General features: G+C 33.4%; 1 protein-coding gene across 6 annotated transcripts in view; it reads right to left on the reverse strand.

The window, feature by feature from the left end:
- LOC141556653 (TNF receptor-associated factor 3) overlaps positions 1-22,976 on the reverse strand; it is a 154,105-nt gene that overhangs the window by 106,552 nt on the left and 24,577 nt on the right. For 2 of the 6 annotated variants that reach the window (XM_074291111.1, XM_074291112.1), the window contains exon 3: positions 17,165-17,322. The exons of the other annotated variants lie outside the window; for them this stretch is intronic. The gene's annotated coding sequence lies outside the window, so the exon portion shown is untranslated. The remainder of the gene's footprint in view (positions 1-17,164; positions 17,323-22,976) is intronic. 6 annotated transcript variants of the gene reach the window in all.

The raw sequence follows: 22,976 nt of genomic DNA on the forward strand, positions 1-22,976 counted from the left end.
ATACATAATCATTAATATATGTGCATGAATGGGTTGACCTCAAATGGAAATCAGGAATCTGGCTTAAAGCTTTAAGAATCCAAGTACAGATGAGCATGAAATCCCATAATAATGGTAATTCTGACAAAAATTGATGACAGCACTTTCAACAACAACAAAAATTACTCAAGAAAGTATTTAATTTTCCCCTTGAAAGTTACATAAGAACATCCTCACAGTAATTTATTTTTCCTTGAATATAATCAAATTGAAACATCAGAAAAGAAAAAAAAAAGAATGAAGTACTAAAGAAAAATATATACAGAGTATTTTATGGCTTACATGGAACTTTTCCTTACAACATTATAAAGAGAATAGTACATTATATTCATTTTACAGATGAGTGAATTAAAACCCAGAAATATAAAATGACTGTAGTGACAGAGCAAGTAGATGTCAAATTCAGAAATTGAACTCAGATATTCCTTCACCAAACTATTTGCATTCATTAGTCCACCTCTTCTAAGCAAGGAAGAATTTGGCTATATAAACTTTTAAAAACTGCAATACTAATACTAGGTGTGTCTGGCAATGATTAGAAAAGATATGGAATGATTGTGGAACATTCTGATATTATTGGATGTTAGGATTCTTACAAGGTGCTAAGTCGGTTGTTTAATTTAGCATGGTACTTAATAGTTCTCTAGTTCAGAGTTCACACCTTTCACAACTTTAAGAGTTCACACCTTTAAAAGAGCATATAAAAGGACAAGCCCACTGGAAGCTTGAGGAGATTCAGAGCCAGGATTCCGTGGGGAGATTCACAAGTCTACAAGCCCATTCATGGACTTTGGGAGATTCACAACTAGGATTGACTTCCAGGAGATTCACAAGGCAGAAACCCACAAGCCCACGCTGTGAGAGGAAGATTCAAGATTCATTCCTATTTCCACCTTTGTGCTGGCTGGAGACATTGGGAAAACGAGAGGGTGAAGCTGGCAACTGGATACAAGGTAAGCCTTGAAAAGTACCAGTATTTCTAAGATCAAAAAGCTTTCTTAGTTTCTTTCTATTCCCTGACTACCAGCTACCTAACAACCAGAAATGCCAGGATCTGGCTTTACTTTCATTGAAGTCTCACCATTACTACTTAAAAAAAAAAAAAAAATTGGCCATTTTTTGCTCTTTCCCTCAGTGAGCATAGAATGGGAGATACTTGATAAATAATAACTTCATGGAAAAAAACCAGGGGATACTTCTTTGCAAAATTGTGGAGGGGAATTATGAGTGTATAACACTGCATGTACTACTGTAGATTCAGTTGAATATTGGTGAGTTTTGCTAAACAGTATTTTTTTCTTTTTTATTCTTTGTTACTAGGGATGGTTTGCTATATGAGATATAAGGGAGGAATACATTTAGAAAGGTAGATGATGTAAGGACAAAAGATATCAATATAAAGTAAAAATTTTAAATGAGGAATAACTATCTTAGAAATGCCTATGTCCAGTTATGTTAGTGAAATACTTTGTAAATTATATTGTACTATGTAAATGCAAGTTTTTTAATGAGTAATTCCACAGGGAGTGGAAGGGGGGGAAAGAAGGAAACATGTTTCTGGATATTGCTTTTCATCCTCATTTCCTTAGGATGGAAATTAATAATGAGGAAAAACTAAAGAAGGATCTCTGAGTATCCATATGAGGCCAGGGTATTTCCTGGTGGTTAGTAGCCTCCACAAGCTCCTGCCCCTTCCTACCCTCCTCAAAACCTCTCACACACAATTCTTATTCATGTATTAATTCAACAAGCACCTACTTACTGTGTTCAAAGACCTATATTCCACTCCTGAAAGACAAACATGACACAGACCTAGCTCTCAATTGGGATAGGAGGGGAGAAAAGACAAGCAAAAAGACACATGAGAATGGGAAATAAATGCAAAGATGAGGCTTAGGGAAAAAAATTCTGGATAAACGTGCTTTCATTTTCATGCACTGAAGGGAACCAGTACTTAAGTTGGATATTTTTTGCTGCAATGAGAAGCTCAAGAATTTTGAGATTGATTCCTACTGTTCTCAACAATGCTGTCTAGTTCTAGAGATGACTTTCCATTTGATTGTGACAGTAGAAATGCAAATATGTATGACAAGAAAAATTAAGTATACTTTTTGTAGTTTTAGGTATAATTGTGTCAAAGAGACTATGTTCCATGTTGAAAATGCAAGGTCCTATGATGGCTTGGTCATGGCAATTTTCTAGCCTCTAATGCAACATTTTCTGTATCTGAAATTGCTTCATTTCTAGACCAAATTTCCTTGAGTTCTTCAGAATCCCCAAGAATAATGTTGATCAAAAAGAGCCTTTCCTAAAGGTGTCTTTTATTAGGGCTACGAGACCAACTGCTGGTTGGTTTATACAATATAGCACTTCACACTATTTGACCAAATACTGACAGAATCATGAGCCAAATACAACATTTTTCTAATGAAGGTCATGCCACCTTGATATTCTGTCTCAAAGAGATAAGAAATTTGGCCTTTATAAAAACAGACTAGAAAGTTTCCCTGTTGTTGTTTTCTACATAAAAGTACTATTTGTAGTTGAAATGATGTTTTATCTGAAAGCCTAAACCCATCCCATTTAAAGGCACAGAGTATTTCAGCATTCTTTAAAATTATTAGGTCATCTCTCACTGCATTCATAGTTATTCAGCTAAACCAAACCTTTAAAATTAAAGCGTCTTCACACAATTTAACAAGGTAAGATATTAATTTACTTTCCCTGGAGAGGCTTACCCAGTGGAAATGATTAGTGTATATACATAGTTCCATTTATGACCATATTCTCTCATAGGAAACATACAATTTCCCTTTTTTAAAAAAGTTACCTTCTGTGCTTTACATGTGAATTAATGCAGGATGTAGCATGGTATAGCAGAGCAGCACTGGACTTGGAGGAGATCTGGGTTTGAGACCAAGTTATATTGTTGCCATGCAAGCATAACTACCTCATTTAACACTCTAGCCTTTAATTCCTTCATCTGTAAAGCAGATACAAATAAACCTGCACTATTTGTCTCATAAGGCTATTGTGAAGAAATAACCATAAAGAGCTATACAAATGTGAATTATAAAGTCTCTGGTCTATTTTTTTTTTTTATGTGAACATGGGGTATTAATTCTTTCCCCTAAAAACATTGCTCCATATCAGTAAGTTTAGTCAGTTAAAATCATTAAATTGGAAAAGTTGTGTCTGTCTCTGGGTACTGATCATAGTTCCTCATAAGTGGTGTCATCAGGAAGATGAATCTCCTACTATGAGATAACTTCAGTGGAGATTGTTTGTTGAGATAATTATGACTAAGGACACCATCAGTATATATTGATCTTCATTTGCTGATAATTTTTTATTTCTGCATTCTAAAACATTTCAGTAAACATTTATTATTTGCCTACTATATGCACTCTACAGACTACTAAAGATACAAAGAAGGTTAAAACACAGTCTCTACTCTCAAGGACTCAATCTAAGAGGGAAGAGAACATGCAAATGACTATGTACAAATAAGATATATGCAGGATAAATTAGAAATAATCACCAGAGATAAGGCATTAAAATTAAGAGAGATCAGGAAAAGCTTCCTTTCGAAGAAGGGATTTTTAACTAGGACTAGAAGAAAGCCAGGGAAGTCAGAAAACCAAGATGTAGAGGGAGCATTCTAGCATGGGGAACAGACAATGAAAATCACCAGAGTCTGGATATGAAGTGATTTGTTTGAGGAACAGCCAACATCAATGTCAACTAGATCACAGAAAACATGATAAGAGGTATAGGAAGCTGGGGTGGGAAGAAGAAGATTAAAAAGATGAAAAGGGCAAGTTATGTAGGGCTGTAATCACTACTATTCTTACTCTATAGTTAAGATGACTAGTCTGAGAAAAATGTGTAGTTTATTCAGTTTTGATTTCTACTAACTAAAAATAATTATTTCACTATTTTCTAAAACATGTAGGAAAAAAATTCTCCTTTGTAGTATAGAATTCTGATGAGTCACCAAATGTATTATGAAGACAGCTTAATGTCATATTAGGCTATTTATGGGTTTTTTGAACACAGAAACCCAGAAGACTGTGATGCTCCTAGTGTGATATGGTCAGAACAACACCAACCTAGTAATCAGAAGCCATAGTTTGAGTCCCAGTTCTCACATTTACTTATGTGACTGAGCAAGTCATACATTATTCAAAGCCTCAGTTTTCTCACATATAAAAATTAAAGTGTTACTCTTGATAATCTCTAGCTTCTAGCTCTAATCTTTAATTTTACCGTTCTTTCTTATGTACTTCAAAAAATCCATAATTTCCTTAGAAATAAGAAAACCGCCTTTTTTTTTTTTTTTTTAAACCTAGATGTCAACTTTCTGGTGATGATCATGTCCCAATTTAGTGAGGCTAAACTGAGTTTGTCACCAGACCTATACTTGAAGTCTTTCAACATGGTAACATCTGTTAAAATTCATGTTCTCCTATCATCACCCTCCAAAACTGAAAATCACCTCCACACAATAGGAGGACTTTAGGAGAGGCTAAATATCTTTAATTTCCTTTATTTGAGAAATAATGCCAAGGGAAGGAAGACCTGGATGCAAATTTTCCCTGTGGCCTACTGGCTGTGTGGTCCTGGTCTCCTAGCTCATTGTTCCTTCTGTTATACCAGGTTAGTTCACATGTAAAGGAGAAAATAGAACTTTTTAAAGGGAAGTTGTATATTTCCTATGAGAGAATGTGGTTGTAGACAGAACTATGTATAACTACTAGTCATTTCTAGTAGGAGAGACTCTTTAGAGAAGGCAAATTAACATCTTACCCTGTTAAATTGTATGAAGACATTTAATGTTAAAAGTTTGGTATAGCTGAATAACTATGAATGCAATGAAGCTTGGCCTGATAGTTTAGAGAATGCTGAAGTACTCTGTTCCTCTAATTAGAATGGATTTAGGCTTTCAGATTAAATATCATTTCAACTACAAATATTAGTACTTTATGGAAAAAAGACATTTATCTTACTGAAGCTATAACAACAGGGAAACTTCTAGTCTGTTTACAAAGTTCAAAGTTTTTATCTCTTTGATACAGAGTATCAAGGTGGCATGGCCTCCAATAGAAAACTATTCCAATCAGTTCATATTCTCAGTGCAACTAAGACTAAAAATGATAGAAAAAGTGTCAACCTCTATTAATAGAGGAACTTTCCTTACCTCGTAGTTCCCTATATAAATGAAATCATAAGTCTAAAGGCAGGAAAGTAGAATTCAGTCAGGAAGTCTGCCTTTGACACTTAACTATGTGATCTTGCCTGAGCAAGTCAACTAACCTGTCTGCTTTAGTTTCCCTATCTTTAAAATGGGGATAATAATAGCATCTTCCCATCTGAGTTGTTGTGAGAATAAAATGAATTTTTCTAAAGTACTTTTCAAACCTTAAAGTGCTATATAAACACCAGCTATTATTCTTAGCCCTATTTTATTTGAGAAACTTCTAAAAGAAATATATGTGTGCATAATATATATATATATGTATATATAGTATATATATGTATGTATATATACATACATGTGCTTATAGTTACCTGTGTATGTGTATATTAAATCCTTTCCATAAAACACTAAAAACAGACCAATAGTCTTCTATACTTTTTCCTCTAGAACTTATTTATATAGTAGATCACATTATTTTAATTTCAAGTTTGACCATGTATACAAGATTATCTAAACTTTGTATTTTCCTTGTGCTTAACACATTGTGCCACTTAATAAATGTTGTTATATTATATTGTATTGTAATATTAGCTGTTATTCTTAGAAAAAAAGAAATTGGAAGGCAAAGCATGCTGATTAAATCAATATGACTCTCTTGTGATTTGAGGAAACCCAGATGGAATTGAACTAATACACTCAGCTCAAATGCTCTACAGCTCCTCTGAAAGCATGGTCAACAGTTCCCTCAAACATTACTACCTTTATTCTTTTAACATACAAAAGGTGAGGAAAAAATAACTGACTGAAAAATCCCCTAAGCAAAAACACCAACTCTGTGGGAAGGTGGGTGGGTCACTATGAATCATCCACTAGTATACTTTTTGAAATAATGGACAGGTGAGTAATTTTTCTCATCTTGAAAATCTGGAAATGTAGAGGAAATCACATTCCCCAGGAATATTTGGCCATATGTTTAAATAGCAAGTGGCAATAAGTCATCAATGTGGCAAAATTAGAATTAAAAAAAATTATATCCTTCTCAGGGCCCTTATGTCAGTTCCTTCTTTATGCCATATACATCTCTATGTAGATGACCTTTGTGCTATAGACAAAAATATTATTATCTGATAATGAAAATCTCTGAACTAAGAATGTATACTGGTCCTCAGACAAACAACATATATTCTATTGCCAGAACTATGAGAACAGTGTTATATCTAACATAAAGTCAAACCCAAAAGTCCAATTCCCTTAACTAACCATATCTGCACAAGAAAGAAAAATATAAAAATATATTTTAATGAGTATGATTAGGAATAGCTAATTGATCAACATCTCCGAATGGGTCCAATTTACAAACATACCAATATCATAAATTTTAGGTACCACTGCACATATTATGAGATAATAATGTGCTTAGGTGATTAATAAATGTTTATCAGTGATTAAACAATGGGATATGATGGTCAAAAAGAGGTAAAATGATCTCAGGTTACATTAATGTAAGTTTAGACCCCAAAGTTCTATGAACATGATTTTGTTTTGCAGTTCTCTTTCCTTGTTTAGACCACATTTGGAACTCTACATTTAAGAAGGGATAAGATAAAAAGCTGGAATGAATCTAAAAAAAGCAATCAAAATGTTAAGAGTATTTGAAAGCATGATAAGGAACAATATGCTGAAGGAATTGGGGACATTTTGCCTGGAAGAGAAGACAGTAGAGACAGTATAGCTGTCTTGAGTATTTAAAAGGTTCACAAGATCATAGGATTTTGAGTTTTAAGGGCCTTAAACACCATCAAATACAGTTCTTTCATCCTCCCTACCTTGAACCTGCCACATTTTGTAGACAAAACACAGCAAAACAAACCCCTCAAAGAAATGAAGTAACTTGCCCAAAGCATGGTAAAATAACTAACAGAACCAGGATATAAAACAGGGTCCTCTAACTTCAAAATTAGTACTCTCTCCACTATCCCATATTACCACTCATTATGTAGAAGAGAAATTAGACTTGCTTACCCTCAAAAGATAGAGCCCTGGGAGCAGAGGGTGTCAACTGCAAAGACATTTTCAGCTTATTTGAAGGAAAAACAAGTGGAGCTGTGCAAATGTAGAATGGATTGCATTAGGATGTAATGGGCTTCCCACCATTTGACATGCTCAAGTAGAGACTAGAGAATTTCTTGTTAGGGATATTGTAGTAATTTATTATTTTTTAGGGATCAAAGATCAGTTGAATTTTACCCCAATTTTCAGAAGAGATGATTCTATGTACATCATAAAGAAGTCAATTCTCCCTGCTGTAGTAGATGAAGATCTTTGTGCTATGGGCCAAAAATAGCATTACCTGATAAAGAACATCTCTAAGCTAAAAGTGTAAACTGGTCCTCAAACAACATATACGCTATTGTCAGATCCAAGAGAACAGCATTTTATATCTAATGTAAAACTAAGCCCAAAAGCACATTTCCCTTGGCTGACTGTACCTGCAAATGAAAGACTAAGAATGCTGCCAGGTAACCTAAAAGTATATTATAAAGTAGCAGTCATGAAAACCATTTGGCTAAGAAATAAGAGTAGTGGAACAGTGGAATAGTTAGGTACACAAGACACAATTGTCAGCAACTATAGTAATCTAGTGCTTGATAGACCCAAAGACTCACTATTTGATAAAAAATGCTGGGAAAATTGTTAATAGTATGGCAAAAAGTAGGCACAGACCAACATCTCATACCAAGATAAGTTCAGAATAGAGTCATGTTTCAAACATAAAAGGTGATAATATAAGTAAATTAGTAGAACAAGGGATAATCTGTCAGATATATAGAGAAGGGAGGAATTTATGGCCAAAGAAGAACCAGAGAACATTATAAAATGCAAAATGGATAATTTTGATTTCATTGAATTAAAGTTCTTGCACAAACAAAACCAATGCAGCCAAGATTAGAAAGGAAGAAGAAAACTAGGAAACAATTTTTATATTTCTGATAAAGGCCTCATTTCTAAAATACATAGAGAATTAAGTCATATTTATTACCCAATTCATAAATGGTCAAGGGACATGAACAGACAATTTTTCAGGTAAAGAAATAAAGAACCAGTTTCGTGGAGTTATGAAATGATCCATCCATTTTGAAGAGCAATTTGGAACTATGCCCAAAGGGTTACAAAACTGTGTATATGCCCTTTAATCCAAGAGACTCACTACTAGGTCTGTATCCCAAAGAGATCATCAAAGAGGTAAAAAGACCCACATATGCAAAAATGTTGTAATGACAAAGAACTGGAAATTGAGTAGATGCCCATCAGTTGGGGAATGACAAAATAAATTGTGGTATAAGAACATAGTGGAATACTATCATTCTATAAAAAATTGTAAGCAGGCTGATTTCAGAAAAGCTTGGAAAGACTTATATGAATTGATTCTAAGTGAAGTGAGCAGAACCAAGAAAACATTGTAGATAGTAATAAGATCATGTAATGATCAACTAACAAACAGATCTGGAGTTGGCTCTTCTCAATAATGCAGTGATTCAAGGCAGTTCCAAAAATGCCAATAGAAAAGTTTTACCATAAACCTGGGGCACAATCTCCCCAAAATATATAAATCATTAGTGGTAAGAATGGACGCACATGGAGTAGATATGGAGGGAATGTGTGTAGTCAGGTTGCAAATATCAAGGGGCAATTCATGACTGCTACAAGGCCTTTTTCAGGTGATTTTGTCACACTGCTGCCTCTAGAAATGTTTGCCAAGAGTAAAACAATGGATGATATTCTTTTTCCAGAATCTGGCTTTGGCTTAAGCCTTCAGCTATTATGTTCTTTTGCTCCAGAGTTCATGAACTAGGGTTCTGATGGATGTAGAATCACATGATATCTTGAACTTAGTGCAGCCATTGTAGAATTTGAAATATTTCTATTCCAAGTACAGAGGAGTGTGTTCCAGGCAAGGAGAACCAATTTTCATCACTTTAACTTTATCTATAGCATAATAATTCATATTATAGAGTTGGAGTTCTTAACCTAGGATGCATGTTTTTTTTTAAATTATAACTATAGATCAATATAATTGGTTTCCTCCATAATCTTATGTATTTTATTTTGTGCACTTAAAAACATTATTCCGAGAAGGGGTCTATAATACAAAAATAAAAATTGAGAATTCCTAATATAGAGTGCCCAATATCAATCTGGAAAAAAAAAAAAAAACAACCTATCTCCAAACCCAAGGTAAAGTCATGAATCCTTAATCAATTTCAACAGAAGATATCCAGGGGCAGAACCTTTAAGCTAACTGAAAAAGTTTTAACCAATGCCTTAATATATGCCAATCAAAAAAGTACGCCATTATCTACAAAATGAGCCAATACAAACTTTAAGTAGCTTAGGAGCCACCATTTCAGATTACCCATCCTTTAAATGAAAAACATTCTTTAAGTTTCAGTTTTTCACTTCATCTCTTTGTATAGTCCAAGCCAGTCAAGTAAACTGGCATTTACTAATGCTCCACATGGAATCCTCTTCAGGATCATCTGCACCTACTAGCTTCCCTGAAGGCCCAACTAAAATCCCATCTCCTACATAGGAAGTGTTTCCCTATTCCCCCTTAATTCTAATGCCTTCCATCTATTGATTATCACTAATTTATCTTGTGTATATTTTGTTGGCATATGATTGTTTACATGTTATTTCCCCTATTGCACTGTAACTTCCTTGAGAGCAGGAATTGTTTTTTTAGCTTTCTTTGTTTCATCAATGCTTAATCCAGGTTCTGGCACATAACGAGCTGGATATATGTTTATTGACTGACAATGACACTTCAAGAGTATCCCTATCAACAGCAAGTTTTCCTCATGTGAAGTATAACTTATGTTTTGATATTACCCTGCTAAGATCTTTGCTATTGTCCTTCTTTCCAACTGCAGGTTACCCTTATTCAAAAGAGTTAAAGGTAAAGCCAAAGAAGCCATAAAAGTCGTCTAGTAGAGCCCCATCACTTTACAAATGTGGGGAAAGAATCTCAGGGAGGATAAATGATTTGTCCAAGATCACAGAAGTGGCAGAGGTAAGATCTAAGTTCAATAAATGGCTCATAATTCTTCTTCCACCCAATGGTCTGACCTTAGTCATGATGACTTCCTTATTTATAAGTAAAGTTGTTTTTCTTTCTTTCCTCCTCCTCCTCCTTCTTCTCTTTTTTTCTTATTCTCTTCTTTTGTTTCCTCCTCCTCTTCCTTTTTCTTCTCCTCTTTTCTTGTGCTCCTTTTTTTTTTCTACTTGTCCTCCTTCTTCCTCCTTGATTTTTATTTATTTATTTGCTTTTTAAAAAAAAGAAATCTGTAGGTGGCACAGTGGATAGAGCACCCGCCCTGAAGTAAGGAGAACCTAAGTTCAAATCAGGCCTCAGACACTTAAACACTTCCTAGCTATGTGACCTCTGACAAGTCACTTAACCCCAATTGCCTCATGAAAAAAAAAAAGCAAAAACAAAAAAAGAAAGAAAAATGAAAAGGTTTACTTTTTTTCCTGTGCAATTTTCATTTATGATTTCTTGAAATGTAACTGTGGAAAAAAAAACAAAACAAAACAAAAAAAAAAACAGGCTTTTGAAAAGCCCAATGCAATTCAAATAGAGCTATTAAACCCAAACTATTCTGGCTTTCACTGAATAGTCAATGATAGATAGCCCCTAGCCCAGGCCTTTGTTGCTTATCATTTAGGTTTTGATGTTTTATAAGATGTGTAAATTATTTTCCATTCTGGCCAGAAATTCAAGGGTCTTCCCCTCTCTGATACACTTGTGATGGTGAATTAGGCCATCTGTTGTCTCAATTCTTGCCTAGTCTTTAGTTATTAAATGAGAATTGTCTCAGACAAATTAAAACCCAGGAAAGAACTTAATTAGAAAAGTCAATCACTCACAGCATCCTGGGCCATGACTAGTCATCTTGAATTTTGTATGTCACTGGACTCTGATGACTCAGGAAGAGTGAGGCTGATGATATAAATCCAATTCACATGTAAGTCAAGACCTTTCCCTCATGATATCATTGATCCTCTTCAAGAATGAAGAATGAACAATAACAACTACAAATATCTCTAGCCTCCCAGGTTTCCTGAGCTCTTTATGATTTATAAAGCTACATCATCTCAGACACTCAAAGGGTCACACCCAAAGGTATTCTGCCTCCATGACTTTGAACTTTGAAATTCTCCTTTCTAATTACTATCTGCCTTTCTAATCTCATCCACTACCTTATTCCTCTTAAACTTTCTTTGTCCTAAGTTTAATATCTAGTTCTTTCCTACCCCTTACCATCCTCTCAGATCTGATCTGACACCACTTTTCTTCCTTCACAATGTTAATCTTAAATTCAACAACTGCACTAACAACCCTCTTCCAGAAAGCTGATGCAATGAAAGTATGTCTCTTAACTCCACAACCTCAAAAAAAAAAAAAAAAACATAAAACAAAATTAAAACAAAAATTACAAGGACAAGAAAAGAAAAACAAGACATTTACTCACACTGTAAATCTTACTAAAAAACAAAATAAAGAGAGAAGGCTGAATTGCTAATCCACTATTCCTTCTTATGCCTAAAACAGCATACATTTTGTCAGGTATGTTTGAGTTTTACATGGTTGTTGTTATTTTGCCTTCCCAGAATTTCCACTTAGAAATGATCTAGAAGAAAATTCCTCTCCCTTAAAGAAAGGAAATCATTGATGTCTCCCAGTCTTAGTTTTCTTATCTGAAAAACAAGGATAATAGTAGAACTTACCTCATGGGGCTGTTGTGAAGCACAAGTGTAACAACACATGTAACAAATTTTGAAAGTCTTAAAACACCTTAGTTATTATTATCATCATTAACATTAACAACAATAATAATAATAATTACTTGTAACTCCTAGAGTTGAGGAGAGAAAATACGAAGCAATGAATGGAGAAGGGATCAAACAGTATAACACCTAAGACAAGTTTATTTGAAATGAAAGAGAGGGGCTGCCTGCAAGAAAATTAAGAGAAAGATTGAATACAAATTCAAACCCTGTCCACATAAACCAACAGCAAGATTGTACATAGAAAGAAGAATGGATAAACAATCTAGAGAAGAATAAAATATAACCAATAAATACAAGGGAAGAAAGGATATCAACCCAAAAGTCACCCATAAGATGGAAGGAAATCAATAACATTTATAGGACTTCAAAAAGGAGCAATGGATCAATAGCTGTGAAGAATGATTTTGAAGAAAAACAAAAGAATTAAATTAAGGAATGATGGAAATTTTAAAAGAATTATTTTATTAGAAAGTTTAATACATTTACATTTACAATTTTAACTTGTTTTTCTTCCATTTATTTCTTCTGTATCAGTGTTTTCCTTGTTTTGCTTCTTTCTTAAGGAATGTACTTTGCAAAAAAAAAAAAAAAAAAGTACTTTGCCCCTATGATTTATTTTGCTGGCACTAATTTGATTCCAGTATTTTCCCATTGACTTTCCCTCTTTCCTTCTGTTACTCTACTCTAGTGGAGCTTCCCTAAGTTTACTTACATAAAACTCTCATAAAAAATCAAAAAAAGCAATAAGAGAATAAAGTATTTAGAATTCATGATGAAGAATGTCTCTAAAATAGTAAAGATCTAAAAGAAAAAGAGAATAGGAGATGTAAGACTCAAAAAATTCAGAAGAGGAAGAAAATTTCAAAAAATGAAATCAAAAGACAATAGGAGGAATTTATGAGTTCTATACAAATAAAGATTACTGACCTTGAAGACAAAATTTACCAAGAAAATTTTAAAATCATTGTGTGATTCATCCTACAAACACTAAAAAACATGTTGACAAAAATCCAGAATGCAGTATTTCAGAAAACAACATAAGAAAATTGCCTAGAAATATCATAAACAAAAAGTACAAAGTGATAGAATCAGTTAAGATGTTGTCCAAAAGAAACCAACAATTCAACTTGTCAACATATGTTTTAGAATGTTAACAACAAACAATAAATATTGCAAAAATCCATTCATTTACCAAGGAAAATCATTAAAAATTGTCCTAGAATATTCATTTATGAGAAATCAAGGGAATTGGAATATATTAATTTGAAAGAATAATAACTGACATTTATTTTGCAATTTGAGGTTTATGAAATAATCTTTTTTCAACCTCACAACCACAAGATAGCATAAAAATTATTACCTCCATTTTATAGATGAGGAAAAAGATTTTAAAAATTAGGTAACCTGTCCAAAATAATAAAGCTAGTAAGTGTTAGAAGCAGAATTTGAATCCAGTTCTTCCTGGTTTGCATTACCAGGACTCTATCCATTATGCCAGATTGCCCCTTATCCCCAAAATGCCATGTCCTGAAAAAGCTGAGCCTGGATATCAATTTTTTAAAAATTGATACAAATAAGTTGGGAAAAGGTTTTTACTTTCAAAAATTCTGATAAAGGCCTCATTTCTAAAATATAGAGAAAATTGACTCAAATTTATAAGAATTCAAACCATTCTCCAATTGATAAGTAATCAAAGGATATGAACAGGTAATTTTCAGATGAAGAAACTAAAACTATTTCTAGTCATATAAAAAGATGCTTTAAATTACTATTGATCAGAGAAATGAAAATTAAGACAACTCTGAGACACCACTATACACCTCTCAGATTGGCTAAGATGACAGGAAAAGATAATGACAAATGTTGGAGGAAATGTGAGAAAACTGGGACACTAATACATGGTTGGTGGAACTGTGAACAGAACCAACCATTCTGGAGAGCAATTTGGAATTATGTCCAAAGAGTAATCAAACTGTGCATATCCTTTGATCCAGCAGTGCTACTACTGGGCTTATATCCCAAAAGAGATCTTAAAGGAGGGAAAGGGACCCACGTGTGCAAAAATGTTTGTGGCAGTCCTCTTTGTAGTAGCTAGAAACTGGAAATTGAGTGGATGCCCATCAATTGGAGAATGACTAAATAAATTATAGTATATGAATGTTATGGAATATTATTATTCTGTAAGAAACAACCAGCAGGATGATTTCAGAGAGGCCTAGAGAGACTTACATGAACTGATACTAAGTGAAAAGAGCAGAACCAGGAGATAGCTGTGCATAGCAACAAGAAGATATGATGATCAATTCCGATGGACGTGGCTTTCTTCAGCAATGAGGTGATTCAGATCAGTTCCAATAGTTTAGTAATGAAGAGAGACATCTACACCCAGAGAGAGGACTGTGAGAACTGAGTATGGTTCACAACATAGCATTTTCACTTTTCTTGTTGTTTGCTTACATTTTACTTTCTCTTTTTTTCTGGTTTGATTTGATTTTTCTTGTTTAGCAAGATAATTGTATAAATATGTATGCATATATTGAATTTAACTTATATTTCTACCATGTTTAACATAATATTGGACTACTTGCCATCTAAGGGAGAAGGTGGGGAAAGGGGGAAATTGGAACACAAGGTTTTGCAAGGGCTAATGTTGAAGAATTGTCCATGCATATGTTTTGAAAAATAAAAAGCTTTAATAAAGAGAAAAAAAAAAGTTGCTGCAAAAATCTAAATCATTCTTTCAAAAGAAACCAGAGGTGATAAAGATATTTAACACAAAGTATTTTAAATAAGAGAATCACACCAAGAAGTAACTAAATGAAGTCATTGAGGAACTAGATTTTTGGCATTTTTTTAACTTTCTTATTAAAGCTGTGGGAATATATAGCTATAAAGAAAAAGCCCTGGAGATGTTATATTTAGGAAGAAAAGTATCATTATCCTGCCAGTCAGTGGGCAATTGTCTCAAGACATTGAGGCCTTTCCAAAAGCTCCATTTTATGTAAGGGACATTGAAAGAGGAAAGAATTTGCAGCAAATGCAAAACAAATGAATAGAAAAAATGGATTCCAGAATAGTCTAGAAGAGGAAAGGATTTTGGAAAAGGATGAAATAAATGAATACTTCTTACAAAAGGCTTCCATTACTGAAATTAAAAGAGAAATGATAGGGGATGGGGAACAGAGAAGAAGAGCAAGATTGTAAATGCTACTTTTATCTTGGCAGAGAATAAGAAGGATAAAAAAAAAAAGTATTATAAATAAATTTAAGGAACATGGATTAAGGCAAGGTAACAAGAGGGAAGGGAGGTCTATGGGAGAGGAGAACAAGTGTTTTCATAAAGGATAAGGAAGAAAAAAAAATGGAAGAAAACAAACAATAATGATAACCTTAAGTGTAAATGGATTAAGAAAGGCAACAGTTGTGTTACAAATAGTTGGGATTTGTGGGTATTATTTTACTGGATCTTATTCCCATTATTTTATTAACTTTGTTTTTCTTCTTGTTATATTTGATTCCTTCACAGTTAAAGTTATAGTTGTTAAGTTTGTGCTTTCTTCTATTTATTTATATTATATACATTCCTTGTATGAAAATGAGAGCTGATTTACCTTGAGGAAAGGAATTGCTTTTTTGGTTTGTTTTTATAATTACTATAGTACCTAAGCCATTTATGTGTATACAGCAGATTCTTAGCAATACTTATTGAATTAGATTTTTTTAAAAAAATTACTATGCTTCAGACAGTTAAAAAAAAGTAGATAATCATAATTTCAGATAATGCAATAACTAAATTTGACAAGATCATGTGGAAAAAAAGCCAGGGAACTACATTACATTTTAAGGAATCACAAAGAAACAATACTCTACTAAATATCTATGTACTAAATGGTATGACATCTAAGTTCTTAAAGGAAAAGTTAAACATGCTGCAAAAAAAAAAAAAGGGTCACAGTATAATTGTAGGAATCTTTAATATTCCTCTCTCAGAGATGGTCAATCCTAACAAAGATAAGAAAGAAGAAAAACAGAACAGATTACTGGAAATTTATACTGGAAAGACTAGAAGTTACTTCTGAATGGAAATATCAAAGACTATGCATATTTTAGCATTATATTATAATTTACCAAAATTATTTACAAGTCATAAATATAGCATCAAAGTATTCAAGACTCTGCTATACACAGACATACATAATAAAGACAGGAATTTGCCTAGTGTCCTTAGCCTAGTTTTTGGTATGGCTCAAAGTAATTTGTAGCTAACTCAAAGGAAGTCTAAGCAGTGTGACAGATTATCTTAATCCCAAACCACATTATTATCTTTGACAGAAAGCTTAGTTACCAGTCTAGCTCAGGGATCAAAAAGGAAAGACTTAATCTTAGCTTGAGAGCATAGCTGTGTATAGTGACTGTTAGCATGAGGTTTTAGCCATAGTTAGCAGATTGAGATTAACCTTATAAAGATAAACACAGAAGCACTGACTAAGAGCCCAGAAGTGCTTAGTGGATAAATGTACCCAGAAGATGCACTGTGTTCATCAAAGAACAAGTCTAGTGACAGCAATATGATGACATTTTCAGAAAATGTTATGGATCCTGCCATAAATCAGAGGTGCAAAATATTCTTCTTATATTTTCCACATTTGGGGCCCTCAGGTATGGTGGCTTTCATGTTCATTCTTACTATTGATATATTTTTGTGGAAAAAGTATGCTATATTTAATGGAAGGAACTTTTTATTGCAAATTATCTTACTATGTTACTTCATTATATGCCTTTCTTTGAACTAAATATTCTTTCTCATTAATCAAAAAAAAAAAAAAAAAAAAGGAAAGGAAATATATCATTTGGTGCTCACGAGCACCAAATGATACAATGGACTAAATGGATAATGGACTCATGTAATGCTTTAAGCCTGGAGTAACTATTCTGGAATTAAAAGTATGGAAGGGAATACTACACATTTTATACCAAGAAATGTCAATTCTGTTTCCACAAAATCCCTCAAATCCATTCCTATTCTCCACCGACATTAGCATAACCCTAGTGTAGACCTTTATTACTACTCACCTGGATGATTATAATGGTCTCCTAATTGGTCTCCCAGATTCCAGTCTCTTTTTTCTCCATATCTATCCACCATACAGTTGTCAAAATAATCTTCCTAAGGCACAAGTTCAATCATGTCATTCCCCTGCTCAAAAGCCTTCAATGTCTCCCGATTGTCTCTAGGATAAAATACAAACTCCTTATTAGCCTGGCATTTAAGAGTATGGCATTCCATAACCTTGCTTCAATCAATTATTTCCAACCTTATTTCACATCACTCCCATTCACCCATTCTACATTCTCACCATTTGGACGGCTAACTATTCCTGACTTGATAAGTCATCTCACTCCACCTCTGTGCATTGGCATAAACCAATGAAACGTCTAACTCTCAGAACTGTAGTAAAGAAAGTACTTTGCAAATTATAGTAAATCATCACTGTCCATTTTTCAAATTCAAAGTTACCTTAGAAATAACCTAATTCAGAGTTCTTAACCTGTGATCCATTTTAAGGGGTCCAGAAACTTGAATTGGAAAAAAAATTATAACTTAATTTCAATATAATTGATTTCTTTTGTAATCATTTTTTATTATAATATTTTATTATAAACATTTTTATTATAATATTTTATTATAAACATTTTAAAACTTTGTTATTCTGAGAAGTACACAGGTTTTATCAGATTGCCAGAAATGTCCATGACACAAAAAATGTTAAGAATATCTAACCTAATCCAATAAGAGAATTGAAATCCAAAGAGATGGAATACTTTGGCCAAGGTCACAAAGGGAATAAACTGGCAGTCAGTATTCAAATCCATGATTCCTAATTCCAAATCTAGTTCTATTTTACCACATTTCCTCTAGGCAGAGTATTATCCAAGTAAATATTCAAAACAATTTCATCACCAGAAGTTAGCTCAATAAGTGATTAAATTTGTCTGGTCACAGAAAATCATGAAACAATCATTGATGTTATAAAAGGATTGTAATATGTAGAAGTAGAAAGAATGACCAGTTCAATGAACTCCCAAATCTTTTGAAGTACTGAAGGAAAACAGACAAGCAACAGGTGGACACACAAAATAATGAATTCCAGAGAATCCTTGCATCCTTCAGGGTTCTTGGTTATAACTCTCAGTGATGAGAAACTTTCTGAGTTTCTTCATCTTAAAAAAAATGAAAAGCTTGAACTAGATGATCTCAAAGGTCCTGTACAGCTCTAAATGATATGATCATATTGAAATTTTTATATGTTTCTATGTATTCATGATTTTTACAATCCCCCCTTATTCTATATGAGTTCTATCTCTGTCTTTCCTTGGTTCCTTTATACAAGAACATTATGATATACCAAAATAATGTCAATTGACATTTTAAAATAATATTAGCTAGTATATATATATATACATATGTGTGTTCATATATATATATATATGTGTGTGTATATATACATACATTGTATATATTTAAGTTTTGCAAAGTGCTTGACAAAAGTGATCTCATTTTATCCTCACAATCATCTGTGAGGGAGGCATTAGTATTATTTTTATTTGAGAGATGAAGAAACTGAGACAAAGATTAAGCAACTTGTTGAAAGTCTATAAAGTACATTTATACATATTTTAGCATTTGAACTTACATAAGGTAAGTACTGCTAAATAATTATTACCATCCCCAGTTTATGAACAAGGAAACTATAGCTCAGAGACATATCTTATGTATAAAGCTTCCTGAGGTCAAGGACTTTCATTTTTGTCTTTGTATTTTTATCCACTAGCATGGTGCCTAGCATACGAAAGATGCTTAATTAATGTCTGATGTACTAAATATTTGTACTAAATACTCAGAATATTAAATATCAGAATACTCAGGATATTTAAATGAATGCACATGATTTAAAAGAAAAAAAAAATAGCAGCACCACCAAAGCTCCAGTATCTTCCATGGTTCCTAAATAACAACTTTATAGTTTTTCTACAATTGCCATAATAATCAGCACAATAACAAAAACTGTCTACATGATTTCTCTAAACTAGGGAGAAAGTTACAGAAAAAGAATTTTTGTTACAATACCACACATTTGGGGAAAGCTAGACTATGGCGCAGTGGATAGATTGCTGAGACTGGAGTCAGGAAGACTTCTTTATGAATTCAAATGTAGCCTCAGACACTAGCTTTGTGACCATGGGCAAATCAAATCAAAAAGGTCTGTCTCGGTTTCTTCACCTGTAAAATGACCTGCAGAAGGAAATGTCAAATCACTCTAGTACCTTTGCCAAGAAAACCCCAAATGGGGTCACAAGAGTTGAACATGAATAAAGCAACTGAACAACAAATTAGCATGCAATTTCAATTTCTGTAAGCTCACTGAAAGTATCTTTTTTTAAAAAGTATTTTTGGTCACCACAAATATTAACTATAAGTTTTCAATGTGAGATTTTTGTTCAACCAGTGACTTATAACTAGAGAAACCAGACCATATCAATATTCTCATTTCTACATTTTCAGAATTTCTCATAGTCCTTTCCTTCCATTCACATAGCCATCACTTTAGTTCAACCCCCTCATTACCCTTTATCTGGAGTACAATAATAGCCCTTAATTGTACTCCCTGCCAAACTTTTCCCTACCTCCAATCCATCCTTCCCACAGCTTCCAAAGTTACCTCCTAAAGCATAGGTTTGACCACATTATACCACAGTACCACTCTAGTCATGTCTATTATTTCTATAATAAAATATAAACTCCACCCTTTGGATTTTAAAGTTCTTTAAGATTTCTTATTTTTCTAGTTTTCCTTTACACAATCTATATAGTACAGCCATAATGGCCTACATATTTTTTCTCAAAACACATCTCTATTCCATTTCTATGTTCTTGCATTGACTATATCCCAAGCTTGGAATGCTCTCCCTAGCTTCCTTAAAGATTCAGCTCAAATACCACCTTCTATAAAAGGCTTCTGGTCTCTCCATCTGCAAGTGCCTTCCCCACTAAAGTTTACTTGTATCTACTCTGTTTTGACCATGTGTATGCATGCTCTCTTCCAAAAGCTTCTTGAGAGGATTTTTTGCTTTTCCTATATATCTTCATCATGTGAGATACCCTGTGCTTGGCATATGTGCATATGCTAAGTGCTAATACATGTTTGTTAATTGATTGGTGGCATCTCTAAATGGTTGAAGCATGCTTTGCAATTATAGAAATGACTCAGGTTGTAGATAAAAAGTTCACACTTCCCATTATGAATATATTTTGTTTTAAAAGATTATTCCTTCAATGTAAGTCATTCCTTTTATATAATATAATAGTCTTGCCTTGTGTGTGGAGCAAGTTATTTCCCTCTCTGAGACTCAGTTTCTTCATCTGTAAAATAAAATTATTAAACTATATGATCTCAAAGGTCCCTTTCCAGCTCTAACATTCCTGATTCTAACTATTGTAGATTACCACCTCTTCCATAAATCTTTCCCTAACATTCCAACCAAAAAGTGATTTCTCTCTTTGAACTCATTTAGCAATTAATCTCATAGAGGACAGGAAATATGCTTATACTCCAGTACAAGCTCTGGCAGGTTCAATCACACTGGAAAGGTTTTGATCACAGCCCAGTCAAAGGCTCAAAGAATATCTACGCTCAGCATGAAGAATCTGAAAGGTGGCTAGTAGATGAAAAAATTTTTGACCTTATTAATCCACAAAACAAAGAAAAATGAAAACTTCTCAGTCCTGTGAGGCCTCCTTTTCCTTCTACAATAATGAAAGGTGGAATGTTGGAAAAATGTCAGATATTTTAAACCAATTATAAATATTCACTGTGGGTATTTAAATGATAGACTTCTGTCTAATGACTATTAGCAGATATATTACTAAGGAATTAAACTTTATCAATATTGACTGTTTTAGTACAAATGAATAATAATGGTTGATTTCTTTATAGCTTCTTGTAAGGTTTGCAAAGTGTTCTACATATATTGTCTCAGTTTATCCTTAAGGATATTCCTGCAATGTAGACATTATACTCATTATTACCCCATTTTACAAATGAGGGAAATAAGAGCTCTGAAAGATTACATGACTTGACCACCTAAATGAAAGGAGTGGAAAGCAAAAACTAATAAAATTGTATCCAAGTCCAACACTCTTTCTTTTATATTCCAGTGCCAAGAGATATAAAGAAGCTAGAGCAAAATGGAAAGATAGTTTACAAGTTCTTGGAGAGACAAATAAGGGAGCGCGCAAGAGTCACAAAAATAATTTCAAGGGACACTTACCTTGCTAAACTTAAGATAGACATTTGTAATTTTTTAAAAAATACAACTTATTAAGTACTTATTATGTGTCAGGCACTGTATTGGAGTTATGAGGATACAAAGAAAGGCAAAACCAAAAACTTATGTGTCAAAATTTGTAGGAAGTAGAGAAATTCTACAAATAACTTGATAAGATATTCCAAATTGAACAAATGTGTTCAGGGAAGAATGTTCTTAAAAAAAAAAAAATACAGAAAATAAGTTTCCAGAATAAGGAATCTTTATACAAAAGAACCTCTACACCTTATATTCCTAAATACTTTTTTTCCAAGAACAATAAAATGGTAAACACTATTATGAAAGAAAGAAAGAAAGAAAGGAAAGAAAGAAAGAAAGAAAGGAAGGAAGGAAGGAAGGAAGGAAGGAAGGAAGGAAGGAAGGAAGGAAGGAAGGAAGGAAGGAAGGAAGGAAGGAAGGAAGGAAGAAAGAAAGAAAGAAAGAAAGAAGAAGAAAGAAAGAAAGAAAGAAAGAAAGAAAGAAAGAAAGAAAGAAAGAAAAGAAAGAGAAAGAAAAGAAAAGAAAGAAAGAAAAGAAAGAAAGAAAGAAAGAAAGAAAAGAAAGAAGAAAAAGAAAGAAAGAAGAAAGAAAGAAAAGAAAGAAAGAAAGAAAGAAAGAGAAAAGAAAGAAAGAAGAAAGAAAGAAAGAAAGAAAGAGAAGAATAAGAAAGAAAGAAGAAGAGAAGAAGAGAGAAAGAAGAGGAAGGAGAGAAGGAAGGAAGGAGAGAAGGAAGGAAGGAAGGAAGGAAGGAAGGAAGGAAGGAAGGAAGGAAGGAAGGAAGGAAGGAAGGAAGGAAGGAAGGAAGGAAGGAAGGAAGGAAGGAAGGAAGGAAGGAAGGAAGGAAGGAAGGAAGGAAGGAAGGAAGGAAGGAAGAAACTGACCATATCTCAACAAGAAACAATAGACTTCCTATGGAATTCAGGTCTGAATCAGCCATCTATGCAGTCAATCCATTAGCTTGTCATAGATAATATCAAAATCAGCAACAACCCAGAAGAAAGACTATAAGATGATATGATGTGCAAGTATAACAGCTCCAACATGACCTATTAAAAATATTAAGATTAGCTAGAGGAAAAAACACTGGCACATCGGCTAGTTACTTACATTGTCCCTAAGTACATAAACTTCAAGACCTTCCCTAGCACCACTAATAATAACATAAAAGCCTTTATTGGGTATCCAAAGATTTTCATAATCTAACTTTTCCAGTTTTCTTACATCTCATATTTTCCTAGTTTTCTTACATCTTACTTCTTTCTGTCCCACTATCCCATGTCCCCATCATATATTCCATGATCCAGGGAAATTTTCCTCCTTGCTCTTCCTCAAAGAAGACATTCCATCCACTCTGCATTTTTACTGGCTGTCCTCCATGCCAAAAATCCTCTTTCCTCATTTCTGTCCCCTGGCTTTCTTCAAGACCCAGCTAAAATGCTACCTTTTACAAGAAGCCTTTCCTGATTTACCTTCTTAATACTAATGGCTTCATTTTGTTGAATATCTTCAATTTATCTTG

This window comes from Sminthopsis crassicaudata, chromosome 2 (genome assembly GCF_048593235.1).
Source record: "Sminthopsis crassicaudata isolate SCR6 chromosome 2, ASM4859323v1, whole genome shotgun sequence".
In the NCBI taxonomy this organism is placed as follows: domain Eukaryota; kingdom Metazoa; phylum Chordata; class Mammalia; order Dasyuromorphia; family Dasyuridae; genus Sminthopsis; species Sminthopsis crassicaudata.